The sequence below is a fragment of the Rutidosis leptorrhynchoides genome, chromosome 11 (genome assembly GCF_046630445.1).
Source record: "Rutidosis leptorrhynchoides isolate AG116_Rl617_1_P2 chromosome 11, CSIRO_AGI_Rlap_v1, whole genome shotgun sequence".
Lineage (NCBI taxonomy): Eukaryota > Viridiplantae > Streptophyta > Magnoliopsida > Asterales > Asteraceae > Rutidosis > Rutidosis leptorrhynchoides.
In genome coordinates, this window is record NC_092343.1 from 297,803,780 (window position 1) to 297,813,463 (window position 9,684).

Here is a 9,684-nt window from a genome sequence, read left to right on the forward strand (position 1 = left end):
TCGTATTAATTATGTTCAAATAACAACCCTAAAGTAATACACATAGAAATGCAGAGAACCCTAGGGCAATTTAGTTAAATCAGAAGTGGAATAGCGAGGTTTGTTATACATTCTCTCTTAAAGTGTCCATATTTACCACATTTCTAACAAGTCAATTAGACTTCTTGGTCGGATCAACCTTTTTATTACCTTGATGCTTACGTTTCCCTTTTTCTTTTTTCTTTTTTTCTTTTTTACTAGTGATTTTATGTTCCACCATATTGACATCAGACGTAACAACAACTTCGTTGCTCTTTGGCTTATCATTATCCTAATGCCTGAGGGATTCCTGAATACGCAGATGACTGCCCAACTCAACAAGAGTTAACTCTACCTTCTTATGTTTCAAAGAATGTTTAAATTCTTTCCAAGAAGGAGGAAGTTTATCAATGGTGCTTGAGACTTGAATAGACTCGTCCATGTTCATCTTGTGTTGTGTGACTTAACCAAGTATACGAATGAGCGTATTGTATTGTTCCTGGACCGGTCTAGAAACGACCATCTTATAATTTTTAAAATTATTCACTAAGAACTTTTTACTAGAAGTATCCTCAGACATATACTTGGTTTCCAAACAGTCCCAAAGTTCCTTAACAGATTCAACATTCTGATAAATATTGAAAAGGGAATCAGCCATACCATTAAGGATTAGACCTCGAGCGATGTAGTTATCGTTATCCCACTTGCTCCTTTGCCGAATCTGTTCAATAGTAGCATCATCACCATGATCTTCAAGAATTGGTGTGCTGAGTACATACACCACACTCATGCTGCTCAGAAGTAAGTGCATCTTCTTCTGCCATCTTTGAAAATCAATTCCCTCAAACTTATCAAGTTTGAAGAAATTTCTCATCATGTGCTTCATCATAGCCGCCATCGATCATAACAAATAATTACTTTCGATTGTTGGATGTTTAAAAATTTCATGTAGAATAAAATAATCGATGACCGGTTAAATCACTGAATTGTGGTATCACTTTTCGAATATAATATTCGACCTTATTGTCTAGGTTACACGAATATCACTTCGAGATAAGACATAGATTATGTTCTTATTTTTGGAAGAAAACAAGAATTCATTTGAAGAAGAGTATTTTGGGTTTCGTATTGTATGTCTCCACTATTGTATGTCTCTAATCATCTATGTATTTATAGACACCTGTAATTATGAAAGAAGATATATTCGAATCTCTTGGCAGATTGACTATCCATAAATATCTCCTATAAAATTCAAAGTGGTTAAGATAATAATTTTTTTTTATAAACAAGAATTATCCTTACCACAAATATGGCATAAGTGGTTACAGGAATAATCCTTTCGTATTTTACTAAATCTTGAACAACACGCTAAAGCTCAAAATTCGTGCTAAGTGTTTTCTTTACCGCCTCTAAGAGGGAGTAACAAATATTTGCTACCCAGGGAGTAGCAAAACCTTACTGCCTAAGGAGTTTAAAATCTTGCTGCTCAGGGAGTAGCAAAACACAGTGAATTTTAACAAGTCTTTTTGTTGTTGCATCTAAAGGATTTTCCGTGCTGCATCTTGTGCTGCCTTTTAAAGGGAGCACCAAACTTGTGCTGCCTCTGCAGCACTTTTTGTGCTGCCTCTTTAGCACTTTCTTGTGCTGCCTCTAAAGCTACCTCTTAAGAGGCAGCACCAAACACTTAGCCAAATTTCAGATGACTAAGAAGACATAGCACAGAAAACACTTAGTTAAATTTTAGCTGAGGAAGAAGCCATAAAATGAAAACACTTATTCAAATTTCGAGTAGACTAAGTCATTATAATAAAATATGGAAAACCACTTTTGGATCCAAGTAATCTATCACTTAATGGTACTGTACCTCCTAATCCATTTACAAGTGTAAATTAAATCCCTCAATTACAACAAATTTCCAACATTTTAATTTGAATTCTCTAATGTAATCGTTACCCATATCAGGGAACTTGTTACTAAATTAGTGGAAAATGAAATAACGGTCTCTAATTTGTAGTCAGCTTTTAAAGTTATAAATATCCACTCTATGTTATTGTATAATAACAATTTAGTCAACATCTTCAAAGTAAGTCAAACTCATATCCATATAACCGCACACCACAAAACATATATTACCCACTCTAAAACAAGGTTATAAAATTTCTTAGGCTGGGAGTAACGGTCGGGACCTCCTAGTAATTAAATAGAAAATCAGGGGATAATTGAGGATTACATGGATTGGAGTAACGGACAGGACCTTGTATACGTTATTTTGGTACACAAGTTGTACACAAGTTAGAACTTAGAAGCAGTTAATAGGCAATGGAATGGTATAGGAAAGGTAATGAAATGAGTAATGGCATTACCATTACACTATAATGCTTGTTTTGTTTGTGAGAATAAAATGAATTATTCGTAGATGTTTGGTACAATATTTATCAAGAAATTAAATAAATGAAAATGATTTGGGAATGGTGGTGAGTTTAGAATTGAAACTTTTTGTGTAATCCACATGTTCTGTTTTGAATTGGTTAGTTTGTAGATCATTCTGCAAGTAAGGGTACATAAAATGTGGAATTTATATCATCATAGTATAGATAATGGTTACTCAAACTTGACATTTGGTTACATAACAGTCTAACGTTGTAAAATTCACTAGTCTAGGACGAGTCAGTTGGGATCTTGGAGGGACGAGTCAGTCGAGTCGGTCTTTGACCAACATTGACTTTCAGTGATAAATAAACAAATAGTCGAGTCGGTCTTTGACCAACATTGACTTAAATCATATATACACATATTAATATATGAAACATAAAACATAAATTTTCACATATAAATATATAGCAAAAATCTAATTTTAAAAAATATTAAAATATTGATCAACTTTGACTTCTACCAGACTCAACCCGACTTTGACCCAAATTTTTAGCGCTGACCCGACTTTCTAGGCGTAACGAGACAGGTTATTCCCCAAACTGACGTGTCGGCCTACTCGACCGATTTATACTATTTTGAAAACCATAATACTTCATCTTCAATATATATCATGTTCACCAAAACAAAATCTGCATGAAAAGAAAATGTGCATTAAGGATGCTTATTTAATTATGCATGCTACACTTGTGTCTGATTTGATCAGTTGAACATCTAAATTTTGTTCCAAATGTCTTGATCAAATCAGAAATAAATCATTCATGTATGAGTTCTGTTTGTGAGACTGAAAATTTTTGATTTATGTATAAAGAGGCCACTCAAATATGTAGATTTCATTTTGTAGGCCACCCTTTTTAGAAAATAATTTTATGGGCCACTATAATTTTCTATATGTTGCGATCCTACCAAATCCGGCCAAAATATATTAACAGGACTAAAATACCCTTTACACTACTAAAAAGACAAATATGCCCTTAACCCTTATGTAATTAATTTTGTAAAACCATAAACTTTAGGGTTACTTTAGTTGGTTACGTCTCTTTCAATTCACACCAACTGTTCAATTCTCGCCGCAAAACTTTGACGAATACCAACATTCAATCCTCGCCACAAAACTTTGACGAATACCAACAGCATGATTAGGTACTACATGTGCAATTAACAATCGAGTATTATATGTTACTTTGTTACTTGTGCAATTAACTATTATATTAAATATTATATGATACTTTTACGTTGTGTTTTACAAGTAATATATTGTTATAAATACATGTAAATAAGTTTGTTTTCGTCTCATTAATATGTAGTTTTGCTAATATTTTGAAACGTTGATAAAAAAAAAGGTTATGTACAGCCGCGAAAACGGGAATTCATTGCATACCACTTCTTTTCAGTGATCATGAGAGTGATGGTGGTGTTGCATATTACAATTTCGAAAACGGGAATTCAACTGATTCAACCGAAATATGTAATGATAATGAGAGTCTACATTCTGATGAAGAAGTCACAAAGGCAAGAAACACAAGGTTAGGTTTCAAGAGAGACAACGTTGTAGGTTCGAACAATTATGTACAAGATGATGGTATTAACCATGCACTAGTTCAGGAAGTTGATAATATGGCATGGGATAGTGATGATTCCTTGCCTGAGTTCATGGATGAAGATGATGACAGTGCTCAATGCTTGGGATCAGAAAACTCTTCAGAAAGTGATAATTCGGTGTATGAAGGAGAAATTTTTGAAGAAGTGACAAAAGTAAACAAGTTATACTATAAGGAGCCTAACGATCCAAGAGATATCCACTTTGAAGTTTCTCAAATTTTCATGTCAAGGGAGCAATTTAAACATGCTATCAATGAGTATTCTATAGCAACTAAGAAAGATATTAGGTATATAAGAAATGAAAAAAGAGCAGTATCTGTTGTATGTGCTTCTACGAAGGGATGTAAATGGAGGATATGGCTTGGGTATTCCAAAAAAGATGGTTTGTACCACATTTCATCTATATACCCAAAGCATAGATGTGGCAAAAGTTTTAAAAGCAAAAGAATCAATTCTAAGTGGATTGCCAAAACATATTTTAGTAGATTTAGGACACAACCAAACTGGAAGGTAAAAGATATAAAACAAGAAATATTCACTACGCATGAAGTTTCAGTTTCATGGGACATGTGATATTAACAGGATAACATCCAAGTTTTACCTAAAACAACTTGTAGAAGTGCAGAAAAAAGGAAAAGAAAAATGTGTTTATGCCAAACACATGAACAAGAAAAAGACTAAAACCAAAGTGGTACCTAGTACCACTACAACTTCAAGTGCGGGAATTGAAGTGAACGTGCAAAGGAGTCAACGTTGATTATATTATGCAGTCTGAGTTTTAGGCTAGCATATCTAGATGTTTTGATAAGAGTGGTATCATTGTTATGATAAGATTTCTATTTTCTAAGTTATCAAGATTTGGTTTTACTTTCAACAAAATTTGAGTAGTTACGTTGTCATAAACAAATGCAGTTATACAATTGCCTCTTTTCTTGTTTTATATATATCATTTATCATTTATTTAATTTGATGCTTTGTAGAGTTTTGGATATTTGTAACCATGTAAAGTATTTCGTATGATAATTAAGTAAAATATCATTTTGATTCAAAAAAGAAATATAAGAAACCAAGAACGTTTTTTTATTTCAGATTATAATAATTATAACACGAATAAAGGGTAGTTTTGGTAGTTTTGATACTCTTTAATTCTACAATAATTATTATTATTTTAATTTTAATTTATTGTATACAGGGGTAATTATGTCCATATATATATTTATGGTAACCTTTTGACCGGATTTGGCATAAACACAACAAATTACAAATTAAGGTGGCCTATAAAATTATTTTTAAAAACGGGTGGTCTACAAAAATAAAATTACATATTTGGGTGGCCTCCATATACATAATCCCAATATTTTTCACATAAAATTTTCCTTTCTATTAACTGCCTACTCTTCTAAAATAATGTGCGACGATGAAAATTGGTCTACGTTATTTTGATATGAAGGCTATTGTTGGTTATATTTTAATTAGAAGAATAGACATGGTTGCTTATCCCACATTGATTAATGGAAAAGTGAGGGGTGAACTCTTTGGTTATAAAATGAGTTTGTTGCAAATTGGTGGATGAAAGGAAGTGTGAGTGACTTATTTGGTTATAAAAGAATGTCATGTCATACTTTCAACTCGCACCAATCAATACACTTTAAGTATTTGATTATTTCTTTGTTTGAGAGTTGTATTAGTCAAATCTTTGGAGTTTAAAGCTTTGAGGTTGATATTATCATTATCACAATCTTATGAGCACATGAAACCTATTTTGATGTACGGAAAAGAAATTTGAAGTTTAAAGATGTTACTAGAAATATCCTCTCCGAGGTGAAAAGACTGGAAGGTAGCGGTGTCTCTTCATCAGAAGGTACAGTACTGGTGTGTACAAATAGGAGGAAGAAATACTCTGAGAAGAATCTGGTATGTTGGAGGTGTGGGAAGAGTCGAAGACTAAGCATGTAAGGCTTAATCGCCCAGGTGGAACAAATTCAGCAAATGGCTTCAAAGGCGCGAAAGATATCTCTGTTGTTACAGAAAATGACGAATTCCTCTAAAGTCATGTCATCCTTGTAGACATTGTTTTGACAGATCTTAGGTTGCTTATGATCGTGACTAGAGGCGAAATTCACAAGAGACGACTAAACCGAGATATGGGTCGCATTGGATTCGTTTTGGTAAAACCTAGAGTGCAATCTAGATTAGAACGAAGCCTAAACGTGTTATTTCGGTGATATTTGGTGTAAGGTATCGAGAGAAAACGAGACCAGACGTTTAGGGTTAATGGGGTATGTAACCTCAATAATGAGGCTTAAACCCGTATATATACTGCATGCCAGACACACTCGATTGAGTGTGTCACACAGTCGGTCGAGTGTGTCACACAGTCGGTCGTGTGTGTGAACACACACGGTCGACTATGTATGCAGTTTAACTTATTGATTTGTTTAACTAATTAAGCACACACAATCACAAATATAATCAACAGTCACAACGATACGATATTACATGACCAAATGTATTAAAACGATAATCTATCTACGACTGGGGATTACATGCACCAACAAACTCCCCCTAAGACCTAGCCATAGATCAGAAAAATTTAGCCATCAATCCGTGTAAGGATTTGTCACCCAGTTCAGCAAATAACAAAGTTTGAAAACTCTGCAATATTGTTTAGCTTGCACACGATTCTCTGGGCGATACAACATCCTGTTATAGTATAGGGTAAACATATCTTCTTCACAGCAGTTTCGAAGCCAAACTGGATCCAACACCCTGATACTATCATTGTCGTCGCTTCCATCCTTATCTAACACAATAACCGCTTCCTCCGAGCGTTCATCATAATACCACCAACGAAAACGTGGGCTGAAGTTCTGCGGCATTTTCCTAACAGGAACCTTTCGCATATACTTCACTGGTTCATATTTACTATCTTCCTTCGTAAGCCCTTTTTTTGTTCGTCCTGTAAGAGATCTTTGGAAATTGTGGTCGAAAACCAACGAAATTAGGTGACCGAAATGATCTTCTTATCTTACGAACCAAAATGTCAGGAATACCAGCATAATCCTGATACAACATCTTAAGCCTAACAACCTGCATAAATTTAATAAGGTAATGAAGTGAACGCGTGTGCATATCTGAAGTAGTCCACCCCATGTTCTTTCTTTATAGCATAGATATCGAATTTTTTTATGTATGCCCAGGCTAAGATCTTCCCTTTAGCATGCAAACTCTCACAGTGCTCAATAAACTTCAAATACTGAGGCTCCACCTCAGGTTTCATCAAGTACTTACGCATCCTCGTGGAAATCTTCCATTCTTCTTCCAAGACTTCCACTTTTTCCTTATTAATTTTCACTGGCAAAGACCCTTCCGGTAACTTCTCCTCCTCTTCTTTACGTTCCTTCTCTTCACACTTTCTGTTTTAAAAGTTCATCATCCATTTGAAAATAATAAGCAAAAGTAGAAAGATCACCATCCGCAAAACCTTCATATCTAGGATAAGGCTCTGTCGGCTCATCCTCTATAATAACTTCATCAAAACTGTTATCACTCTCATCAGCAGATTCCGATTCACTCATATCCTCATCAAATGCATTTACCCCTGACGACGAGGCTTTTGATGCGGCGTCAGCAGATTCCTTAGCTTCTCGCTCTAGACGCTCCATCAATTCTTGCTCAGTTTCTATGAGATTTGGAAGGATCTCCCCTTCTTCTAAATCATCATAAACAGCAGTATGATTAAGGAGATCCTGCATAGCTAAATATTCAGAATCTTTTATTACTTGAAGCGGAGTTACGTACAGTGGGTTATCCTCCGTGTAACCTTTAGCAACTTCGATCGGCATGTCATCCTCATTATCAGAAGTACCAAAAGGATTCAGACCTTCTTCAATTTCTTCAATCATCACCTTCTTTTCCCACTCATTCAATCTGTCAGTCAGATCCCGTGTATTGGTTTGTAGAGACAAGATCTCACCAGCCTAATCTTCTACAGTCTTCTCAAGCTCATCAATTTTCAGTTGATGTGTATTAACCAGCTTTCTCATCTCAGAAATCTCAGCATCTCTCTTTCGTCTGTCCTCCTCTGCAGCCCTTTGAAACATAGCTAAATCTGCAGAGAGTTGCACAAGTCGTCGATTTATCATACCAGACGAATCACCAGTAAGAACAGTTGGAGGCTGAGTTGTTTGAACTTGCTGTTGTTGTTGTTGTTGAGCTTGAATCGGTGGAGTCTGTGTGTTACACCAGCAGCAGCATCAGGTGGAGCAGATGGAGTAACCTTCGATTGTGATTTAATTGTAGAAGATGAACTCCCATCTTTAACAGCAATCCTCAAACGCTTTTGTCTCGACTTAGTAGATACCTTGGGTGCCTCAGCCATCTTTCTCTTTATCAGCTCTGTTTGAGTATCATCTAGAGCTGTCACATCATCCTCATCAACTAACTGAGGACTCGTTTGTCTTAGAGGTGGTTGGTTAACCTCTTCTTCACATGCTATAGTGATATATGTTTCATCACCAGAAGTACTATTCTCATGACGACACCTTATACCTTCAGGACACACGTAATTTTCATTAGGCAAATGACCAATCAATCTCTTCTCAGGTATCTCAATTGAACCAACTCGATTCTGCATAAACCTATTGAAAGATTGATCATTTAGATGATTTTGCTTTAGAATGTCCTGGGGGATCTTCACCAAACCCTGAACCTGTTTCTCCAACATAATCTAAAGAAACCTCGGAAACACCAGATGAATCTTTTTCTTCACATTAAGCACCATACTATCAAACACCACTTGAGAAAAATTAAAATCAGCATTTAAGACCAAAGCCACAAACATTGAGCTGTACGTTTCGGTCATTTCATCAAAACTCCCTTCATTGGGCTCAAACATCTCACTAGCACATAGGTGAAGTATATGTACTGCCTACTAAACTTTGTATGCTTCACTACCTTAATAATATCTCCAGCATATCCACAACGCTTCAGACATCTACGTACTTGCAAAGCCGGTAGTGATGTTGGCATTGTATCATCTTCAAGAAATCCAATATCCTCACGAATATTCTGTGTATAGATTCGAACAATGGTGTTATTAATCGAGCTGAGTATCACTTTCTTATTATCCTCAACAACAACTCTAGCAACCTCCCAGAATGTTCTTTGATGTGAGAAGTACGGTGTGCTCTCAATAGTAATAACTTTGAAAATTCTTGATCGTTTCAGAAATTGGATGATAGGACCAAAATTTCCTCTAATAGCTTCGGTTCCGGTCTCATCAACACAAGCTAAAACATTTGTATCACTTCATTCAATCAATCCTTGGAGCTCTGAAGAAATCTGGGCTCATTTGGTACTGTTTCCTCCGAAGAATGCTGCTATTCTTGAGACATCTTTAAAATCTGAAAGTAACTCAAAACACAACAAACATTAAACAGTTACCACCATGTAACATGGGGTATCAAGTAAATCATATGAATCAATAAATATTAAACAAGATTATCGCAATAACTGATTAGCATACGATTACATTCAGAGATCACTGTCGAGTTATTACACACCAGAGTTTCAGGCTAACAGGCTAACCTTTTAAATTACACATCAGGCATAATTAAACATAACATTGAAATA